Raw genomic sequence first — 23,380 nt, 5'->3', positions numbered from 1 at the left:
ATCCTAGGCAGATCAAAGTGAAATTCTAGAAAGTGTTGAAGTAACCTACAAAAAGGCAGGAAAAAGAAAATAGAAACAAACAGAATAAACAGGAAAAAAAACAAATGACAGACTTAAGCCCCAATATATCAGTAACTACATTAAATGTAAATAGGCTAAATATACAACAGAATTTGATAGAGTAGATTAAACAGTGCGACCCAACTACATCTCATATACGAGAAACTGACTTCAAATATAGTATAATGATACAGGCAGATTGAAACAAAAAGGTTGGTAAAAGCTAAAATATGCAAACATCAATCAAAGGAAATCAGGAGTGACTGTGTTAATATGTCAGATATTAATATAGATGTCAGATATTAATATAGATATCAGATAAAGTAGACCTCAGGGCAAAGACCAGAGACAAAGGGGTTATATAAAGGGTCAGTCTACCAAGAAGATGTGGCAATCTCAAATGTATCTGCACCAAACAACAGAGCTGTAAAATATGGGAAGCAAAAATCAATAGAACTAAAAGGAGAAATAGACAAAACCACAATTATAATTAGAGACTTCAACACCCAGCAGCAGAAAATTAGTAAGAACCTAGTTGAACTATGTTCAACACCATCATTAATTAACTGGAAATTGATATCTGTAGACTCCTTTATCCAGTAGAGCATAATACACATTCGCATCAAGCACATACAGAATAGTCAACAAGATAGACCACATTCTAGGCCATAAAATGCACCTTACCTAATGTGAAAGAATAGAAAACAGTTATGCTGTAAGGACCATAACATAATTAAACTAGAAGTTAACAACAGAAAAAAGACTGTAAAACCACAAAATATTTGATTAAAACACACTTCTAAATAATACATGAATCAAAGAAGAAATCTCAAAGAGAAATATAAAAATATTTTCAACTAGTGAAAATGAACACACAATTTGTCAAAGCTTGGGAGCTGCAGTGGAAACAGTTTTGGAGGGAAATTTATACCATTGAATGCATATATTAAAAAATAAAAAATAACAAAAATCAGTAATCTAAGTTTTCATCTTAGGAAACTAGAAAAGGAAGAGCAAATTAACTCCAAGTAAGCAGAAGAAAAAAAAGAATTAGAGCAGAAATCAGTGGAATTGAAAACAGGAAGTGAATAGAGAAAATCAGTGAAACCAAAAAGCTGGTGCTTAGAAAAGTTCAACAAAAGTGATAAGGCTACTTCCAGGCTAAGAAAAAAAGAGGACACAGATTACTAATATCAGAAATGAAAGAGGAGATATCATTATAGATACCATGGGAATTAAAAGAGTAAGAAAGAAATAACATGAACAACTCCATACCTGGCGATAATTTATGTGAAATGGACCAATTCCTTGAAAGACACAGTTTGCTAAAACATACAAGAAGAAATAGGTGATCTGAATAGGCCTATATCTATGAAAGAAATTGAATGAATGAATGAATGAATGAATAATATTCCAGAATAACTCGGGCCCATATGTGTTTAGTGGCGAGTTCTACCAAATATGTTAAGATTTATACCATTTCTTTACAGTCCTTCAGTGGATAAAATTAGAAAGAATACCTCCCAGTGCTGTCTGCGAGGCTAGCACTATCCTAATGCCAAAGTCAGACAAAGACATTATAAGAAAAAGAAACTGCAAACCTATACCTATTGTGAACATTGATGCAAAAATTGTCAACAAAATATTGGCAAGTTGAATCTTTAAAAAGCATAAAAAGAATTGTACATTGTGACCAGATTTATCCCAGGTATGACTTAACATCCAGGAAGCAACTTTATTCTTTATTTTTTAAGTTTATTTACTTATTTTTGAGAGAGAGAGAGAGAGAGAGCATGAGCAGGGTAAGGGCAGAGAGAGAGAGGGAGAGAGAAAGAGAAAATCCCAAGCAGCCTCCATGTTGTCATTGCAGAGCCTGATGCAGGGGTCAGACCCATGAGCAATGAAATCATGACCAAGCTGAAATCAAGAGTCAGACGTTTGGGATGCCTGAGTGGCTCAGTCAGTTGAGTATCCGACTTCGGCTCAGGTCATGATCTCACAGCTTATGGGTTCGAGCCCTGTGTCAGGCTCTGTGCTGAATGCTTGCTCAGAGCCTGGAGCCTGTTGCAGATTCTGTGTCTCCTTCTCTCTCTGCTCTCCCCTGCTCATGCTCTGTCTTACTCTGTCTCTCAAAAATAAATAAATGTAAAAAATTAAAAAAAAAAAAAAAAAGAGATGCTTAACCAACTCAGCCACCCAGGTGCCCCACAACTTTATTCTTAATATCCACATACTAGAAACAGCTCAGATGTCCTTCAGCAGGTAAATGCTTAAACAAAGTGTAGTTCCTCTCTATCATGGTATACTATTCAGCAATAAAAAGGAATAGGCTATTGATTTTTGTGACAATTTGGATGGTTCTCAAGGGCATTATACTGAATGGGAAAAAAGCGCCAATGTCAAAAGGTCACATACTGTGCGGTTTGATTTATATAACATTTTCCAAGTGATAGAATTATAGAGATGGAAAACATATTAGTGTTTGCCAGAGTTTAAGAGGAGATGGGGGTGGGGGTTAGAGGGAGGAAGGGCTTGGGTATGAAAGGGCCACATGGGAGATCCTTGTGGTGATAGAATGTTATGTATCTTCACTGTACTTGATCTTAGTGTGCGACATTTCTGTAAGATGTTACCATTTGAAGAAACTAGGGAAAGTATACATACAATATCTCTCTATTATTTTTTATAACTGCATGTGAATGCACAACGATCTTAAAACATTTAATTTTTAAAAATGCATGCTTGCCTAAAAGGGCAACTGCTATCATTTTTCCACCTAATGTCTCATTGATAATTGTATAGACTTATTATATTGATATAATTTTCCCAGACAATGCCTACTCATGATTTTATTGACATTCCCTAAGAGTAAAATGGAGAGTCAATTAGAGTAGGGAGAATAAGTGTGTTTTTAGGAAACCTGAATTAAATTATTGTTCTGTAATCCCAGACTTTAGCCTCTGCTACAAAGCTGTAATCATCAAGACAGTATGGTATTGGCACAAAAACAGACACACAGACCAATGGAATAGAATAGAGAACCCAGAATTGGACCCACAAATGTATGGCTAACTAATCTTTGACAAAGCAGGAAAGAGTATCCAAAGGAAAAAAATACAGTCTCTTTAGCAAATGGTGCTGGGAAAACTGGACAGCAACATGCAGAAGAATGAAACTGGACCACTTTCTTACACCATACACAGAAATAAACTCAAAATGCATGAAAGACCTAAATGTGAGACAGGAAACCATCAAAACCCTAGAGAAGAAAACGGGCAACAACCTCTTTGACCTCAGCTGCAGCAATTTCTTACTTGACACATCTCCAGAGGCAAGGGAAATAAAGGCAAAAATGAACTATTGGGACCTCACCAAGAAAAAACCTTGCACTGCAAAAGAAGCAATGAAGAAAACTAAAATGCAGCCAAAGGAATGGGAAAAGATATTTGCAAATGACATCGGATAAAGGGTTAGTATCCAAAATCTATGAAGAACTTACGAAACTCAACACCCAAAAAACAATCCAGTGAAGAAATAGGCAGAAGACATGAATAGACACTTTTCCAAAGAAGATGTCCAGATGGCCAACAGATAACATGAAAGATGCTCAATATCACTTATCATCAGGGAAATACAAATCAAAGCCACACTGAAGATACAACCTTACACTAGTCAGAGTGGCTAAAATTAACAACTCAGGAAACAACAGAGGCTGGCGAGGATGTGGAGAAATGAAAACCCTCTTGCACTGTTGGTGGGAATGCAAACTGGTGCAGCTGCTCTGGAAAAGTGTGGAGGTTCCTCAAAAAAGTAAAAATAGAACTACCCTACAACCCAGCAATTGCGCTACTCGGTATTTATCCAAAGGATGTAGGAGTGCTGGTTCGAAAGGGCACATGCACCCCAATGTTTATAGCAGTGCTTTTAACAATAGCCAAATTATGGAAAGAGCTTAAATGTCCCTCAACTGATGAATGGATAAAGATGTGGTTTATATATACAATGGAATACTACTTGGCAATGAGAAAGAATGAAATCCTGCCATTTGTAGCAGCATGGATGGAACTGGAGGGTATTACGCTAAGTAAAATATGTCAGTCATAGAAAGACAGATATATGTTTTCACTCATATGTGGAACTTGAGAAACTTAACATAAGACGTGGGGGGAGGGGAAGGGTAAAATAGTTACAAACAGAGAGGGAGGGAGGCAAACCATAAGAGACTCTTAAATACAAAGAACAAACTGAGAGTTGATGGGGGAACAGGGGAGAGGGGGAAATGGGTGATGGGCTTTGAAGAGGGCACTTGTTAGGATGAACACTGGGTGTTGTATGTAAGCGATGACTCACAGGAATCTACCCCCAAAACCAAGAGCACACTGTATACCCTGTATGTTAGCCAACTTGACAATTATATTTTAAAAATTTATTATGTTCATTTTTTGCCTCGTTTACCAAAAGCAGAGGACACAAAGAAAACTGGAGCAGTTATGTGGGCAATCCAGGCTCTCTGTGTTGGACCCTCACATCTCCAAAAAGGAATGGCTGAAAAGTCTTTAAAGGACCCTTTAAGGGGACCTGGGAGGCTCAGTCAGTAAAGCGTCCAACTTCGGTTCAGGTTATCATCTCACGGTTTAAGAGTTCAGGCGCCACATCAGGCTCTGTGCTGACAGCTCAGAACCTGCTTCAGATTCTATATCTCCCTCTCTCTCTGCCCTTTCCCCCACTTATCAAAAATAAATAGATATATAGACTTTTTTTTTTTTTTAAAGAACCCTTTAGATCTCAGATTTCTCTTAAGTTACTGTCAGAAACAGAGGCTGGCTTCTCCAAAGGAAGAGCATCTAACTAAGAACTAGAATGTTTAAAAGTTGCCATTTTACATGGAAAGTTCTAATCCATCTCAGATGCTTCTGCAGGAGAGCTCAGGAATAATCTTTACAGAGTCTGATGTGTTTGAAAGGCTCCCATATTGTAAGATTGTCCAGAGCTGTACCTTGCTGGTGTTACATCAACCAAGGAGATGTCTGACTGTCAGTAATGACTTGGGTCTTTAGTAAAGAATATATTAAGAATCATTGTCTAATTTTGTAGTGCTTTGGAATTGATGAAATATTTAATCGTCTTCCCCAGTCCTAACCTTTCCAGTCCCACTTAAGATTCATATACCCCTACCCTCAGCTGCCCAGATGTGTGTTCTACACTTTCAGAACTGTTTGAAATTAGGACTTTTTCTTTGTTTCTTCATGTCTTTACATACCCTGTTTCCCCAACATTTTATGTCCCATGAGGCATTGCTAATCTTTCAAGATTCATTCCAAAAATTATCTTTCCCTTAATGTTTTCCCTGATGGCACATTTCTCTTTTCCTTACCCAGAGAAAAGTTATGTATTTCTCTCTCTCGACGGTGTATATTATTCTTAACATACGATAGCTCCTATGGTGTGAAACTTGCCACATAGCATATAAGGGGTTCTTTTCCCTTATCTCCACTTTAGACTCTGATTTCCTTCAGGGAAATGATTTTTCTCCATTCACCTTTTATCTCCAAGATCCAGCAACAACACCTGACATTAGGTGCTCAATAATGGTAAATGAGTGAGTTAAAGTAAATATGAACATTCTTATTTTCACACTAAGAATTGGAGGTTTGGAAATTTAAAAGATGTATTCTGGGTGCAAAGCTGACATAAAAGGAACTGGAGCTTGGATCCAGTAAGTGATTTCAAGGATAATGGTTTCTCCCCCTGGGATACCTGGCACCTTTTCCAGTTCCACCTTACTGAAATGAAAAGAGCCATATGTTTCACTGATCTGTGCCAAATAAACATTACAAATGGGAAATGGCACACATGGAGAGTAAGAGCATTGATTCTGAAGCTAAACTGTACTCAAATTCCAGCTTCTTACCTTTTGGTAGTTGTCTGATTTCTCTCTGCCTCATGTGTAGTAGTACCCATCTCCTGCGATTGTCACAGAGTGAGATAAGCTACTATGTATAAAGCATTTAGAACAGTGCCTCACACATTAGGCAGTTTCTGTATTTATTACGATATGTATTTGTTGATAAAAATGGAGAAATGAAGAATTCTTTATTAAATACAAAAATGTGAGAACTGTTTCAGCTCATAGCTAATACAAAAATAGGCAACGGGCCATATTTTGCAGACTTTCAGTCTAGATCATTAATTCATTAAAAGGTTGCAAAGTGATGCTGTTGTTCTTTAAGACTTTTCATGTCCTATCTGCAATGCTTCTAAAAAGAAAAGCTTCCTCCCTATTGACTAATTTGGTAACTCACTGGTACAACTTGACAGGTTACAAATGTTATTATATAAAAGAGTCCAGTCTCCTATGGGAAGTCCAGTGCTGCCTTACCATATATCACTTTTGTACTAACTATACTGAACATGAAATCTGTGCTCAGAAAAGTACATTGTCCATGGTACCTACATAATACTTTCATTTTGCAAGCACTTCAGTTAGAATTGAGGTCCTGCATTCTCTGACTTGGACCCATGTTTTTTTACCTCACTCTCAGGCTGCCTCTCAACTCTTGAAGAACATGTTGCCTTTGAAGTGTGAGCCCATCCAGTTATGCCATCAGGAAGTCTAGTGGAGTGTGGATAACTTCCCTTTCATGCCTAGTGATCCCTATTCATTAGTGCATAACCACACCATCGAAGGGTGTAGTTAATATTTGTGTCATTTATAGCAGAACTAGCAAAGCTTAGCTATTCATTACTTAGCAAACTTGTCTCTAATTTGAGTGACCCTTTATTATGGCAGTGGTATAAATAGTTCATGTTTAATATCATTAACATGTTGTCCAATGAGCGATATGAAACACCTTATCATTAATGTGTTGTCCAATGAGAGATATGAAACATGTTATCATTAACATGTTATCCAGTGAGAGATGTGAAAAAAAATAATCTGTAAAGGATCAAGTAAGTTGCTTATGGAGACTTTTTAAAAGCACTTGCCAATCATTTGAATGTTAGTGATGTTCATTTTTTTTAATGGAAAGCAACATTAATGATGTTTGGGCTTTCATTAAAACACTTTCCTTTCCAATTTTTTTAAATGTTTTATTTACTTCTGAGAGAGAGAGAGAGAGAGAGAGACAGCATGAGGAGGGGAGGGTCAGAGAGAGAGGGAGACAGAGAATCCAAAGCAGGCTCCAGGCTCTGAGCTAGCTGTCAGCACAGAGCCCGACATGGGGCTCGAACTCACAGACTGTGAGATCATTACCTTAGCCGAAGTCAGACGCTTAACTGACTGAGCCATCCAGGTGCCCCAAAACATTTTCCTTTCTCGTAGATGCCTCCCTGACTGTAATTGTGTCTTTGTGACTTTAACCTGTGACTGAGGAGATGAAATACTGATTTAGAGTTCTTTTGTTGTTGTTGTTGTTGTTAACGTTTATTTATTTTTGAGAGACAGAGAGTGCAGGCAGGGGAGGGACAGAGAGAGAGGGAGACACAGAGTTCGAAGCAGGCTCTAGGTTCTGAGCTGTCAGCACAGATCCCAACATGGGGCTCAAATTCACAAACCATGAGCTCATGGCCTGAGCCACAGTTGGATGCGTAACCAACTGAACCACCCAGGAACCCTTGGAATTCTGATTTCATTATATGATAAGAAGAATGGATGGTGGACTTCATCAGGTGGAGTAGTGTTTGGAGTTAAATTTAACATACATTTTGAGTAATGTGTTTTTCCTCACCCTTTGAATTACGAATGGTAGTTAGACTCAGACTTCACCACACAACCAGTGTGCTTCCACATTTATTAGTCATGGGATTGAACTTGAAATTGCTGGGAAGTAGACTAGTCATATTCCAGTTCAATGGACAACCAGGCAAGATGTCGTTGGGAATTGCAACATTCTACACATCATCACCAAAGGATGGTGTGGGGGAGAAGCAAGATTTGGTGAGGTTGAGGACGTCTCTTATCTTTTTCAAATGCTTAGAACATGGTGGTGAGAGAATCTTCCGCACAGGCTAAAGTTTGCCAACTGCTGGCTTCAAGTGGCTGGGTGTCCTCTGAGGTAGTGCTTCAGATTTTGGTCCTGGCCTCACAGAGAAACAGGGGTAGTCAGGTAAAAATGACATGTGCTAAGTCCATGACTAAAGAAGAGACCTTTGGCATTTTGACTTTGGCCTTCTGTCTAGCTAAAGCTTATACATGTAGATTAAAATTTAGCCTGATTCCTCAGGCTTGACTTGAATGTGTCTGTCTCTTTTCTAATGGGAAAGTTTAGAACAAAATAAATTTCATTTACTACTTCCAGATTTTCTCATTTAAAGAGTGTGTGGGAAAATGATGTCCAAAGTATCACAGTTTAGGGTCATTGCCCACATTAACATACACTGATTCCCTTGGGTTTTAGTGAGTTGCTGTCAGAATAGTTCATTCTTTGGAATACAGTGCAGATTTTGTCACTTAGAAGCCTGTTTTAGGGAATATAGTGTGATCTTCATTAGAATCTTGAAATGGAGAAATTCATCCACCAAATGAACAGCATTTTCTTTCATTTCCTTTTTTAATGTTCATTTTTTGGGGGGAGGGAAGAACCTGAGTGGGGGAGAGGCAGAGAGAGAGGGAGACACAGAATCTGAAGCAGGCTTCAGGCTCTGAGCTGTCAGCAGAGCACGATGTGGGGCTTGAACTCAAAGACTGGGAGATCATGACCTGAGCTGAAGTCAGACGCTTTTCAAACTGACCCACCCATGTGCCCTGTACTAGTTTTCTTTTTTAAAATGATCCAAGGGAATAAGAGCTTTGTGACTAGCCCCATGACATCTGGAAAGTTCTGTTAGCACTTAGCCCATTTTAGGTGATTGAATATATTTACATGATTTGGGATAATGGTGAAAACACTGTGTTTAAAAAGCATATATATTATATATAAGTAAATAAATAAATACATATTTATTATAAATAATAAATAAATATATATTTATATTTTATTTTTATATATTATGGTAATATATTATAAGTAATATAATAATATTATATTAGTAATATAAGTAAATATATATTTATATTTATTTATATTTTTAATTATATATAAATTAAACATATTTATAAATATTTATATTTTTAATATGATAATATATTATTGTATATTATATATTTATAAATAAATAAATATTATATATAAAACCATATATATACATATGATATTAGGTTATGTGTTTAATAAGATGAACCAGATTTACAATGCTGTAACTTTGAAGTGGGTGAAAGGCTAATGTCTAAAATAATTTAATGGTACTTCTAGACCTAATGCACTTTTTTCTTAATGCTGGCTAACTCAACCCTTAAAATGAGAGGATTTTTTGTCTTTTGGGCATTTGCCAGATCTGTACAAAGCATGAAACATCTGCAGATGTCTGTTTAAGTAAATTTCTTACTGCTTTGTAATGGAATGTTTTAACTGTGAGTACTTACACAGTTTTACAAAAGCTGCTGTAATTTTACCACTCTATTGTAGACCTCAGTCTTCAGTACTTCCAGGTGCTTTCCCTTTGGAAATGTTATTAATGGTGACAAAGGGCATTGGTGAAGTGTAAAAAGTAATGCTTGAATTTAATATATAGCTCTCTTTTCAACCTGACAAAAGATAAAAAAGTTCCAGTGCTTCTTCAAAATTTCAGAGGTTTTTTTTTTTTTCTCCCCACAAGGTCATTTTGGGACCGTGAGACCAGACTAAAAATGAAGAGTTTTTTGAGTTTGAGCCCTTTTGATTTCTAAAGTAAACACATATCTCTTTCTGATAATATATTTAGTCATTTAGAGTGCTTTCTACGAAGGAAGTTGTGGTGATAGCTTCTGGAATGTGAAGCCTGCAGCAAGCAAGGATGATTAAGAGGGTGATGGGAGCTCCAAGGATACAGGGTTGGGAACTTTTTGGAGAAATCTTATTCTCAATCAGGATGAATCAAGCTGTTCAGGAGGAAGCATTGCCAGGTTAGCCGAGCAAATGGGGTAAAAGTTGAAATACGAGATTGGTTTTTAAGTATATTTTGATAAAGACGTGAAGTTCTAAGATTATAGCACTGTCATACATAAAGCTACTTATACCTTTTGGGATACCAATGTATCCCAAACTCATATAATAGTAATGGTCACTCAGTAAATACTTGTCAAATAAATGAATAATGATACAGTGTATTTTATTTGGAATATGTGGTTTTTTGGTTTAGTGAAATATGTTTTAAATACTGCTATAAAATAATGTGTGAGTGAATACTAATAAATTAGCTTCCAGGAAGCATCAAATTAGACCTGAAGGGTTATTTCAGCTTTTCATAATTGCGGTAATACTGTGTAAGTACTAGTATTTGTATAGTACTGTGTACATATTTCTTTTCTTCCTTAGGACTTAGTGCAGGAAGTTATTTGACATGGGAAGATGTATATTCTGGATAATTGAAGCTTCCAGGTGAATGGGTTAAATCTTTTAGATCAAACATTAACTAACATTTTTCCTTGTGAACTTCTTCGGTTTTCCATATTAATATATACCTTTGGTATTATTTATCAGTTTTCCAAGTGGAACTCTTTTGATAAAATTGATGGACTATCCTGAAGTTTCTTAAGAGGAATAAACAGGCAAGAATAGCAAAAAGCTAGTTATTGGAAAGAAGAAAGGTGGTCAGGGAGAGAACATCAGCTGTGTTTGCTGTTTCAACACATGGTTGGTACCAGTCACACAGTATATGTCTGAGGTAGGATTAGATAGGTCAGTGGGCCAGAGTTTGTAGTATGAGCAATGTGATAAACAAGGCTTTGCAGTGAAGAGGCAGATTATTCCATAATGTCCCACAAATGATGAGATAATTTGTTAGCAGTTGGGGAGAAAACTTTAGAACTTTATATGACATCAGAAGACATTCCAGAGGGCAATATTTAATAGTTAGTTATAAAATCCAAGCCAGATAATTGCTAAAATAAAACAGAAACAAATGTTTATCAGACTTCTAGAATGAGAAGTACTTTTTAAATTTAGTAGTTTTAGGAGATCAAAAATATATATTTGAATAAGAATAAACTTCTGTGAATTGAAAACAGATTGGAAAAAACATTTGCAACAAAACAACATAGAAAATGTTAATAGTACAAGTTGATCAGAATATGAAATGCTAGTACATATATAGGGGAAAGAACATTCTAGAGACAATATTTTAAAAATAGAAACAAAACAGAAAATGCAATTTATATACAAAAGTATAAAAATGTTCAGTATTAGTGATTCACCAAAGAAATATATATTAAAATAGATACTGTCAGTTGCCTACATTATTAGTAGAGCTTGTTAAGAAATATATTTATCATGGGGCACCTGGATGTTTCAGTTGGTTAAGCGTGTGACTCTTGATGTCAACTCAGGTCTTGATCTCAGGGTCTTGAGTTCAAGCCCCATGTTGGTATCTGAGCTGGGCATGAAGCCTACCTAAAAAACAAAATAAAACAAAACAAAACAAAACCCCCATTCATCATATGTTGCTAGTGTGAGTGTATAACTGATAAAATTGATTGGTAAAATAATTTGGCAGTGCATGTCAAGTCTGAAACGATTTATAACTTGTAATGCACAATTTCCACTCCTGTAAATCAGACCTAAGAAAGTTATTCTATGGGGCCCATGGGTGGCTCAGTTGGTTAAGTGTCCGACTTTGGCTCAGGTCATGGTCTCATGGTTGGCGGGTTCAAGTCTCATATTGGGCTCTATGCTGACAGCTGAGAGCCTGGAGCCTGCTTCAGATTCTGTGTGTCCCTCTGTCCCTCTCTCCCTGCCCCTCCCCTGCGCATTCTCTTGCTCTCTCTGTCAAAAATAAATAAACGTTTAAAAAATTTTAAAGGTATTCTAAAAGTAGAAAGAATTTAACATGAAAAGGTTTTGGTAGATTATACTAGTAGAAAGTTTGAGCGTACATAAATAATGATAAAAGATAATTTAAACTAAATTGAGTAAAAATTATGTAGGTATTTAAAACGATAGTTACTGGGGTGCCTGGGTGGCTCAGTCGGTTAAACGTCTGACTTTGGCTCAGTTCATGATCACACGGTTCGTGGATTCGAGCCCCACATCGGGCTCTGTACTGACGGCTAGCTCAGAGCCTGGAGCCTTCAGATTCTGTATCTCCCTCTCTCTCTGACCCTCTCCTGCTCACATGCTCTCCCTCTCTCTCTCTCTCTCTCAGAAAAAAATAAAAACATTAAAAAATTTTAAAAAACAAAACGATAAGTTACTAAAGTTTCATAATATCACTATATCATGATCACCTTTTAGTCTTTTATTTAAACCTTTAACCTGTTTCAGTTATCACTTTAACAAAACAGAAGAGTAATTTGAGAATATGTTAGCAAATAGGAGAGGGATGTTATGGACTCTGGATGAAACTGACTTGAATTTAAGTAGATGCTAAAATGATTATATTCATTATAAATCAACATTCTCTAATTTAGGCAGTTGATAAGTTTCTTTTCTGTTGATTTAAAAATATAGCTATTTTTCATTTTCTTATTCCCTGGCATTTCCCTTTTATGCTGACAAATCAAGTTACCCAGGTAAGGTTAAATTCATTAGCAAGTCATTGCTTTAACACCAAGTGTTTTCGCAGATTGTTATAAAAGTTTCTTTTAATGTTTTATTATCCATATTGAGAGAGAGGGAGACAGGGCATGAGCAGGCGAGGGGCAAAGTATTCGATGCAGAGAGCCCGACACAGGACTTGAACTGTGAGATCATGACCTGAGCCAAGGTAGATGCTTAACCGACTGAACCAGGGGCCCCTGGCAGATTGTTTTAGTATGGATATCATTACTGTGGATCTTTCTTTTTTTTTTAATGTTTTTATTTATTTCTAGGAGAGAGAGAGACAGTGTGAGCAGGGGAGGGTCAGAGAGAGAGGGAGTCACAGACTGAAACAGGCTCCAGGCTCTGAGCTGGCTGCCAGCACAGAGCCCGACGCAGGGCTCAAACCCACGAACCGCGAGATCATGACCTAAGCGAAAGTCGGACGCTTAACCGACTAAGCCACCTAGGCGCCCCTCATTATTGTGGATCTTGTGATTGGCCTCATTTATATAGCACACTGTTATTTTGTTGGGTTAACTCAAAGTGTACTGTTGATTTGCTTAGAAGTAACCAGAAAAAAACAGGTTGTCTACTAGCTAGTTAATTCTTTTTTCTTAGCAGATATCTATGTTCTAATCCAGTAAAGGTGCACAGAAGTATTTCAGGCACCATTGAGAGCTGTGATTATTTATTATTTCTTCATGTTGGCAATGGGGAAAAGGAAATCTTTTTTTTTCCAGCAATGCAAAATTAGGAAGTAAGCTACCAGTTTCCTCTTTTCTGTATCTTCCCCCATCCTCTTTTCTGAAGAGCCCTTCTACTTCATTCTGAATCCAGTTCCTTTCAGCTTTCTAATGGAGCTTGTCTCCATACTTTTCTCTTCCACTAGTTCTTCCTTAATACTGGTACCCTTCTGGTCTTACTTTTTGCCTCTATTTAGATAGCTTTCTTGAATAATTTGCCCCATTTCTCACCTTCTTTCCACATTACTCCCTTAAGCTTTGTTTTCACCGTTGAGGTGAACTTCTTTAAGATTGATAATGACTTTTCTGTAGTAAGGTCTATATACTTTATTAAATGTTGATTATTAACTTTTTTTGTTTACTTCACATTATTATCACTCTTGAGATTAGCTCTTGCTTTAACTTCTCTATTATTCTATTTGAAGACTTTCCTCTGGATGTTCCTACCATTCTCTCTCTGTAGTCCTGCTTTATTGTCTTCTTGAATCCTATCTGTGGTTTATTTCCTGAACTTCACTTCTGCTAAATTAATTCCTCAAGAAACTTTTGGTGATTCTCCAGAGCTGGCCAAATAAGCAGGACTTCTCTGTGTTTCACCAAACTAAGCTTTCCTCCTCCCATCCCTCCTTCATACAGCCTGCATTCTATCTACAGCCTAAAACAGATTCACATTCTTTTACCTTTACTGGTTTTCTATTACCTGCATAAGGTCATTTTAAACCCTTGACTGTTTAGCCCAAACATAATTTTTTTCTGCCGATTTTTTACTAATCTGTATATTCCCTTTCTGCAGATGCCATTTCCTCTGCTGTTCATACTTCCTTGCCTTTTATAGCCCTTCATAAGGCCCAAGATATTTCCTCAGACCACTGGGTCCCACTCCTAGTTTCTGTTACATTTATAAATTCCTAATTGTATTTAAGATCCAACTCAAGAAATCACTTCCTTGGTCATAGTGTCCAAAGTTCCTTTTCTTCCAATACAAAATTAACAATCCCAGTGGTGCCTGGGTGTCTCAGTTGAATATCTGACTCTTGGTTTCGGCTAGAGTCATGATCTCGTGGTTCATGGGTTCAAGGCCTGCATCCGGCTCCATGCTAACAGTGCAGATCCTGCTTGGGATCTCTTTCTCCCTCTCTCTGCCCCTTCCCCCACCTTACACTCTCTGATGCTCTTGAAATAAATAAACAAAAAAATGTTTTTAATAAAAGTTAACAATTCATTTTTTTTTATACTTCTGTGTTACTTTATTCATACTGTTGGCAGAGAGGCTGTCACATTGTGTTTTACATGGTTTATACACATGTGTTGTCCCTTTCTAGGCTGTGGACCACTTGAGACATTATATCTTTTTCATGTCTAAGTCCCTCACATAATCTCTTACACAGGATAGACACTCTATACATGTTGAATGGAATAGGCCTGGCAGTAGTACTCAGTAATCATCAGCCTGATATTCTCCTACACTAGAAAAATTGGCATCCAGCCTTTCCCATTCTCTGTACACATAACCTGCCTTTTGCTAATTTAATTCTTTCTCTATTGATCCACATGTCTGTCTTTATGTCAGTACCACCACACTGTCTTGATTACTGTAGCTATGGAGAACTTTTGAAATTAGCAAGTAAGAGTCCTCCAGCTGTCTTCAAGAATTGTATCCTAAGTTCCCTGCTTTTCCATATGAATTTTAGAATTACCTTGTCAATTTCTCAAAAATGGATTTTGATGGGGGTTACATTGAATATGTAGATCAGTTTGGGGAATAATGCCATCTTAACATTGAAAAAATCTTCCAGTCCATGAACATGGATATCTTTCCATTTATGTACAGCTTCTTTAATTTCTTTCAGCAATGTAAATTTATTCCATATTTTCTAAAGGGCCTAGAGTATATATGCTGAATAGAATCTTTCCCCTTGTCTTAGTCATTTAAATGAAATACTGGAAGATAGCAGTTCTGGCTGAAAGGTCTCTGTTTCACTTTTAAAACTGAATTACATATTATGCTGTGCAGGGAAATGAGTAGTTCAGAGTTCTCTTTAATCAGTCTGACTACCTATTGGGCTCTTTTGCTTACAAACAACAGAAAGCAGTTCTGACTAACTGAAGTCAAGAAGAGGAGTTATTAAAAGACTATGAAATAGATAAAAGGAAAACTGATTATTCAGGTCTAGGAAAGAACAAGAGTATTAGTCACAGTCTCTTCAGATTGACTTCCTTGAGATGAGTCTTTCCAGCTGGTTTTCATGCTTATATCATTTAGCTCAAGATTTCCATATCTGGAGAAGACAGTTTGCCTGGCCTGATTTGGGCATGTATCCACCCTTGGCCAGTAGAAGTCAAGGTTTCCTTACTCAGTCTCACCAAAGGAGAAGAGAGGTATTGGTACTAGAGGGAATGGATCAGCATTTACCACCATGAGGGTGCTGCCTAATTTGTGGTCATACCTTTTAAAAACAAAAGTAATTCAGGTGTTATTAATCCTAGTATCCAGTGCCCAATCAGGTATGCAAAGTCAACTGAGATAGACTGTCACCAAAGAATTTCCAGTATGTAGTTTAAGGGTGTTAGATAGCCATCCAGACAGACACTGACCAACAGATAAAGAAAAGTTCTACAATCTGATACTAAATAGAGATACAATAGGACTTTGAGAAGGTAGGTGAGTGGAAAACACTTTATTAGTCTGAGAAAATAGAAAGGAGTAGTAAGGATATTCTAGTTCATTTAGTAAACAATATTTTGAGAAACAGACCCTCACAACAAAAAATTATTTCCAAACTGCTGATTCTAGGAAGTGCTAGGCTGATACGAGTTGACATGGTTGACATGGTTCCTGTCTTCCAGATTCAACCTGGCTCAATGCAAGTAAATTCCTTCTGAGAGAGAGAATTAGTACCCCCTGGGGATCACTGCCATTTAAAAGAGTGCTTTTTAACTTTTAGTTCTTTTAAAAATCATTGTTCCATGATTGAACAAATGGCCAGTGTTAACTTATTAATAGAAATGTAGAGGGCCAGTTGAGGACAGTGGTGGATACTTGGCACGATTAAGTGGGATTCATGATAATAGAGGCTTTTGATAGCTATGGAATCTGGGCTAAGTTTTCTTGAAGGCAAGGCTCAGGATCACAGAATCCTAAAATGGCAGAGCTGGAAGAGACTTTAGAGAACTAACCAGTCCTCTTTCGTTATAAATAATGACAGTTTGCATCAAGGTTACAATTTTCTGGTATTCTCTCTGCTCAGAAAGAACCCTTCATTTTGTAAACTACTCTGATCAGTGTCATAAACCGCTAAGGAACAGGAAATTCCAAATTGTAGGCTAGTGCACACCCACCCCAGCCATCCCAGAATCTCTGTGGACCTGGCTTCAGGCCATGCACCACCAGGACTGCTGCTGTGGACTCCAGCAGACATTCATTGTATATGGAGGAGTCAGGGGCCAAATGATTTTCAATCCAAAGTTACAGAATTCATCAGGTTCTGGAGGTCCCTGGCATATGGGGAAACCTGAGATTGTTTACCTTCCATAGGGAGAGCTTTGAATGATGGTGAAAAGACATTTGTGTATCATTTCATGATTTACAAAGGATTTTTCTCTTGTATCATTGTATTTAATCCCCACAACTTTTGGAAGTAGGCTTGATTATCATCATCCTCTTTTTTTCAGATGAGCAAGCAGACTCAGAAAATACTTCTTTGGTCACATGTCTGGTTAGTAAAGTGGCAGAGCTAAAATTAGAATGTGGATCCTGGAATTTCAAATCCCATACATTTCCTATAGCATTAAACTGCTTCTGGGTAATTCATTTAGTAGTGACGAACAAAAATTTTGGCCAGTTTGTTCTCAAACCAAGAAAACTGCCAGGTGTTTTATAGGGTTTTACCTGTCTAGGTACCAAGGAAGGGGTGGGGCATGACATCTCCTGGCAGGGTCAGATGGTTATGGAGATCCCAGGAAATGTCTAAGATATGTTGCTGCTTATGTCCTTCGTATTCAATTGCCAGTTACTGCTCTTTACTTCTTTGGAATGAGTCAGGCCAAGGCATGACTCTACTCTATGCCTCTGGAGTCTATACCCTGATTCTCAAGGACTTGTCACCCCTTCCATCGGTTTTTAGGCTGGAGTCCTTTGATTAGTGCTGCTGGAGGACAGCCTTTCTCTGAAGAAATGTAACTTCCTTTTTCTAGAGGTAGAAATTATGATGCAGATATAGTGATAAATCATAATGGCTTGCCATTAGAGCTAGAGTACATTGTTTATTCATCACAATTGATTATTTCACCAAGTGTTTTGTTTAAAAAGCTTCTTAGCTTCTGGATGCTGCAGAATAATTTTTCACCTACAGTACTCAACACCCACTGCCATTGCAGCTCAGGAGTGTGCTGGATTGTAAAATCCAAGGCCCACTTGGCAGCCAGCCTGCCCAAATACATGATGTGATGACTTCAGGAGGCTGCAGGTTCTCTGCTGACTAAAGGAGGTAAGTTCTTTAGGTAAGGAATATAGAAACGGAGGTTGAGTAGTTCCTGAGGACACTGCAGGATTACCTGCAAGCTGTTGGAAATGCAGAATCTTGGGCCCTGGCCCTGACCTACTGAATCTGCATCTGCATTTTAGTGAGATCCTCAAGAGGATTTGTGTGCATATTAAACTTTAAGATGCACTAGTATAATGGGCATTGTTGGTTGCCTATCAGCACTCATTTCCTTTGTTTTATGCACATGTTTTTCAGTTATCTCCCTCTCTCCTGCAGATAGTCCTATGAATCTGTCCTTTCAACTGATCAGAGCATAATTTTCCCTCAGTGACTGTTGATGGTGCAGGGATAGTCATGTGACTTAGGTTAGTCAGTCATCAGGAAAGACTGATCTTTGTTTTGGGTAAGCATTTTCTCTCCCATCTAGCAGGAGAGGAAAAAAAATGAAACCTGCTCATCACCATCATTACCATCATTAACCTTTAGATAATGGAAATGTAGCCCTTATTTCCATTGGTAGCCATCCTATGCCATGAGGGGATTAGTCTTGAGATGAATCTGACACTGAAGTTGTTAGAGCAGAGAGGTAGAAAGAACCTGAATTTCTGACTCTGACATTGAGCTATTGATCTGTCCTATGCTTGGATCTCTCCTTGCCTTTACCCTCTCAATTCTGTGTAATAATAAATTTTTCTTGCTGTTTTATGCCAGTGTCTTCAAGTAATTTTTATTACTTGCAGCTGAAAGTATCCTAGTATATCCTTCCACAGAAATGGATGCTAGATGCCCAAAGTATTGTATATGCTGATCCTCCTGTACAATGTCTACTTTTTCAGCCTGTTTTAGGTTTTTCTCCTAGTGTTTTGAATAATATTTTTACCATGTGTTGATCATTAAATTATTCAGATGAAGGTTGGTATAGGGAAAGGAAAGCTAAAAGTGAGAAGAATGAGAAGGTTGTCCTATGAAAGGGCAAACTTGGACTCAAAAGTGCTGTGTGCTTGACTGTAGAGCCCACTAGCCTGCAGAGCTCACTAGTGTGTGAGCCCACTAGGCTGTAGATCTCACTAGTGTGTGAGCCCACTAGGCTGTAGAGCCCACTAGTGTGTGAGCCCACTAGGCTGTAGAGCCCACTAGACTGTAGAGCCCAATAGACTGTAAAGCCCACTAGACTGCAGAGCCCACTAGACTGTAGAGCCCACTAGACTGTAGAGCCCACTAGACTGCAGAGCCCACTAGACTGCAGAGCCCACTAGGCTGTAGAGCCTACTAGACTTCAGAGCCCACTAGTGTGTGAGCCCACTAGACTGTAGAGCCCACTAGACTGTAGAGCCTACTAGACTGCAGAGCCAACTAGACTGTAGAGCCCACTAGACTGTAGAGCCCACTAGACTGTAGAGCCCACTAGTGTGTGAATCCACTAGACTGCAGAGCCCACTAGTGTGTGAGCCCACTAGGCTGCGGAGCCCACTAGGTTGCAGAGCGCACTGGTTGGGTGCTAATCCATGCGTTGCCCCTAATTTGGTGTTTGGACCTCAATTTCCTCATTTGTAAAATGAAAATAATAACGAAATACTGGATGTAGAAATGCTTTGAAAACAGGACTCTTTTTTTTCTAGTATATTTCTCATTTCTAATTGTTTTTCCTTATTTATGGTGGTAAAACATATGTAACGTAAAATTTACCATTTTAACTATTTAAATTTTTTTTTTAATGTCTATTTACTTTTGAGAGAGAGAGAGAGAAAGAGACAGAGGCACGAATAGGAGAGGGGCAGAGAGAGGAGGAGACACAGAATCTGAAGCAGACTCCAGGCTCTGAGCTGTCAGCACAGAGCCCAACGCAGGGCTTGAACTCACGGAGTGCGAGATCATGACCTGAGCTGAAGTCAGATGTTTAACTGACTGAGCCACCCAGGTGCTCCATTCATTTTAACTCAGTTTTTAAGTGTACAGTTCAGTGGTGTTAAGTTCACATTAACAATGTGTGCAACTATCACCATTATTTCTAGAACCTTTATGTTACCCCAAACAGAAACTCTGTCTCAATTATATAATAGCTCCTCATTCTCCCCTGACCCTAGCACCTGGGAACTTCTATTCTACTTTCTTTCTCTATCAATTTAACTAGTCTAGATACCTTATGTAAGTAGAATTACACAGTATTTGTCTTTTTGTGTCTGGCTTATTTCACGTAGCATAAGGTCCTCAAGGTTCATCCATGATGTAGCATATGTCAGAAGTTGTGTTCCTTTTATAGTTGAATGGTATTACATTGTATGTATATACTACATTTTGTTTATCTGTTTTACCTGTTTATGGTTATTTCCATCAACATGGACTCACACTGGCTATTGTGAGTAATGCTGCTATGAACATTGGTATACAAGTATCTGTTCGAGTCCTTGTTTTTTTTGTGTTTTTTTTTAATGTTTTTATTTATTTCTGAGAGAGAGAGAGAGAGGCAGCATGAGCAGGGAGAGTCAGAGACAGCGGGAGACACAGAATCCGAAGCAGGCTCCAGGCTCTGAGCTAGCTGTCAACACAGAGCCTGATGTGGGGCTAGAACCCACGAACCATGAGATCATGACCTGAGCCGAAGTCACCGACTGAGCCACCCAGGCGCCCCTGAGTCCCTGTTTTTAATTTGTTTGAGTATATACCTATGTTGCTGGATTATATGATAATTCTGTGTTTAACTAAATTGCTGAAAACTTGACTTTTTAAAAAAGTAAGTTGTTATCATGTATTCAGACACAGATTGTAATGGATATATGTTTTTTCTCTTCGAACTATAGTTTTTTCATTAATTTGAGAGAACTTAGTAGTTTAACATGGGACTCATGAACTGACCCTTTTATAACACATTGAATCTGTATACTGTGAAATTTATATATATTCTCCTCCTTAATCAAATAAGAGAATAGTTTCTCTGAGTTAAAGTTTCAAAGATTTATGTGTAAAATGATTCATGAGATTGTTGATGTCAGAGTCCCTAACTTTGTGTATGTGTTTGAGAATGAATTGATATTCTTCGACTAATAAGCACAGTAACATCTTTATGACCTGTGAAAAACAAAAGGCTGAATGTATAATGAAGAAAATATGGGCATAAAAGTTCTTTCTCTTCTATTAACACTTTCTATCAAACAGAAATAATGTTGGATTATTAGATGCTTAAAAAATTATACGTACAGAATTAGGAAGAAAGTCATTGTGTGAATTCTTGCTGAAATGTCTCTGAAATATACTAGAAGGTAATCATAGATTTGAAATTGTTTATCCTTTCTTTCCTTGAAATTGTAAAATGGGATCTGTCAGCCTACCGGAGCATATATACATTTTTATAATTCTGAAAATGCCTTTGCTGTTCTGGCATTTCTCATCCTTTTTTAACATGACGTAGTCAGACTGGCTTAGTCTGCAGAATGTATTGGAGACAAATATCATTTTACATCCACTGTGAGAAAATTTTTAAGAACACATTTAAAAGTAGAAAAATAACACTGCAGAAACCCTGGCAAGGTGACCGATGCAGCAGCAGATTCCCACGTCAGGATGGATTGATCAGGGAGCAGCATCTCTTCCAAGAAGTTATTCCATAGGGATTAATTTATATGCCTTATATGCCTATGCCTTTAGTTTAGGTTGCATATAAAATCCACATTAGAAAGCTATGGAGATAGATAATTATAATAATCCTGGACTATTGGAAATAGTAGTCTGAACTGTCCTCCACATGTAGAAACATTTGAAAAATAACTACTAAAGTGTGTTGTTCTCAAGTAACTCACACTACATATCATTGAAAAAGTTTCTTTTCATGTATTTTTTTAGTCTGAATATGAGTTGATTTTAATCTCCTGTGATTTAGAATTACGTTCCATAAGGAGTTTAAAAATAAAACTTTATGTGGTCTTATAATCTGTCTTAATAATGTATGAGAACTATTACTTTTATTTTGCAGCACAGCATTAGTTTTGTTTTACATTAAAACTACTTCAGAATTATGAAAGGGCATAATCTAAATAGCAATCACATTCTTCACATTTAGAAGAGATTCTTCTTGGGGCTCCACGGTGGCTCAGTCAGTTAAGTGTCTGACTCTTGATTTCAACTCAGGTCATGATCTTGCAGTTTGTTGGGTTGGAGCCTCGCATCAGGCTCTGAACTGACAGCACGGAGCCTGCTTGGGATTCTCTGTCTCCCTGTCTCTACTTTTCCCCCACTCGCTTGCTCTCGAAAATACATAAATAAATATTTTTAAGAAAAAAAAAAAGGTTCTTCTTGACTCTTACCATCCTATTACCCCCCCTATCCTCAGGTGAAACCTATGTGAAATTAAACATATTCTGTGATGTGTTTGCTGGGGAATCTGGAGACTCCAGATGTGCTTGTGAGCAGTATGTATGTGTGTTTATAATATTTTCAGTGAGTTGGTTAACATTTAAACAAATAATCATTTATGAAGTGGTTTGATGCCAAATCAGCCTTGAAAACCATTATTCAATAGTCATTTATTCTCCAGATATTTATTCTGTTCTAGGAACCGTTCTAGGCACTGGGGATTTATTTAGCAGTAAGCAAATAGAGCCCACCTCCAACCCCTCACCACCATGGGATGTGAGAGTTTCCACATTTGAGAGTTTGTTAATCTTTTCATTTCCTGCCCCAGGGAGAGGTGGTAGAGAATGCCTCTCTAGTGCCCTTCCTGAGGGAAGTTGTTCAACCCTATGTTCCTGGGGCCAGAAGAGAGCCTGGCACTGAGTGTATGTCCCATGAACATTTGCTGAGTGAATAAATGAGTGATAATGAGGTCACTGTCACTTCTCATTTGGATTATTGCCATTAGCTTCCTAACTAGTTTTGCTTTTCTCTTTGCTCCCCTGCCTCCCTGCAACTCCCAGTCTGTTCTTAAAACAGAAAGCAAAGTGATCTTATTAAAAGGTAAGTCACATTCAGTTGCTCTTCTTTAGAGGCCTCTAGTGAGTCTCCATCATACCCTGTGGAAAAGCTACCGTCTTTAGCGTGTCCTACAAAGCCCCACAGTATCTGGCCTCCTGCTGCCTTCTGGCCTCACGCCCTATTGGTCTTCCCCTCATACATTTCCCTTCAGCCACACCTGCTTCTTTGTTGTTTCTCAGACTTGCCATCCAGGCTCCCAACCCAGAACCTTTCATCAGCTGCTCTGTCCAAAATGGTCTGTCCACACCAGATGGATCTGACGGATATATTTAGAACTTTACATCCTGAGGCCAGGGAATTTACTTTCTTCTCAAGTGCGCATGGCACATTCTCCAAGATAGATCACATACTGGGACATAAAGCAGCCCTCAATAAATATAAAAGAATAGAGGTCATACCATGCACACTGTCAGATCACAATGCTTTGAAACTTGAAATCAATTACAGGAAGAAGTCTGGAAAACCGCCAAAAACATGGAGGTTAAAGAACACCCTTCTAAAGAATGAATGGGCCAATCAGGCAATTAGAGAG

At 37.9% G+C, this 23,380-nt stretch overlaps 1 protein-coding gene across 3 annotated transcripts in view; it reads left to right on the top strand.

The window, feature by feature from the left end:
* Positions 1 to 23,380, top strand: part of LIMS1 (LIM zinc finger domain containing 1) — a 161,113-nt gene that overhangs the window by 12,561 nt on the left and 125,172 nt on the right. Inside the window, exon 2 of one of the 3 annotated variants that reach the window (XM_039222206.1) lies at positions 17,777 to 17,886. The exons of the other annotated variants lie outside the window; for them this stretch is intronic. The gene's annotated coding sequence lies outside the window, so the exon portion shown is untranslated. The remainder of the gene's footprint in view (positions 1 to 17,776; positions 17,887 to 23,380) is intronic. 3 annotated transcript variants of the gene reach the window in all.

The sequence above is a fragment of the Hyaena hyaena genome, unplaced genomic scaffold, assembly GCF_003009895.1.
Source record: "Hyaena hyaena isolate Hyena2069 unplaced genomic scaffold, ASM300989v1 scaffold_1074, whole genome shotgun sequence".
Classification (NCBI taxonomy): Eukaryota; Metazoa; Chordata; class Mammalia; order Carnivora; family Hyaenidae; genus Hyaena; species Hyaena hyaena.
The sequence above is the reverse complement of the archived record's forward strand: the minus strand, read 5'-3'. Positions and strand labels throughout refer to the sequence as shown.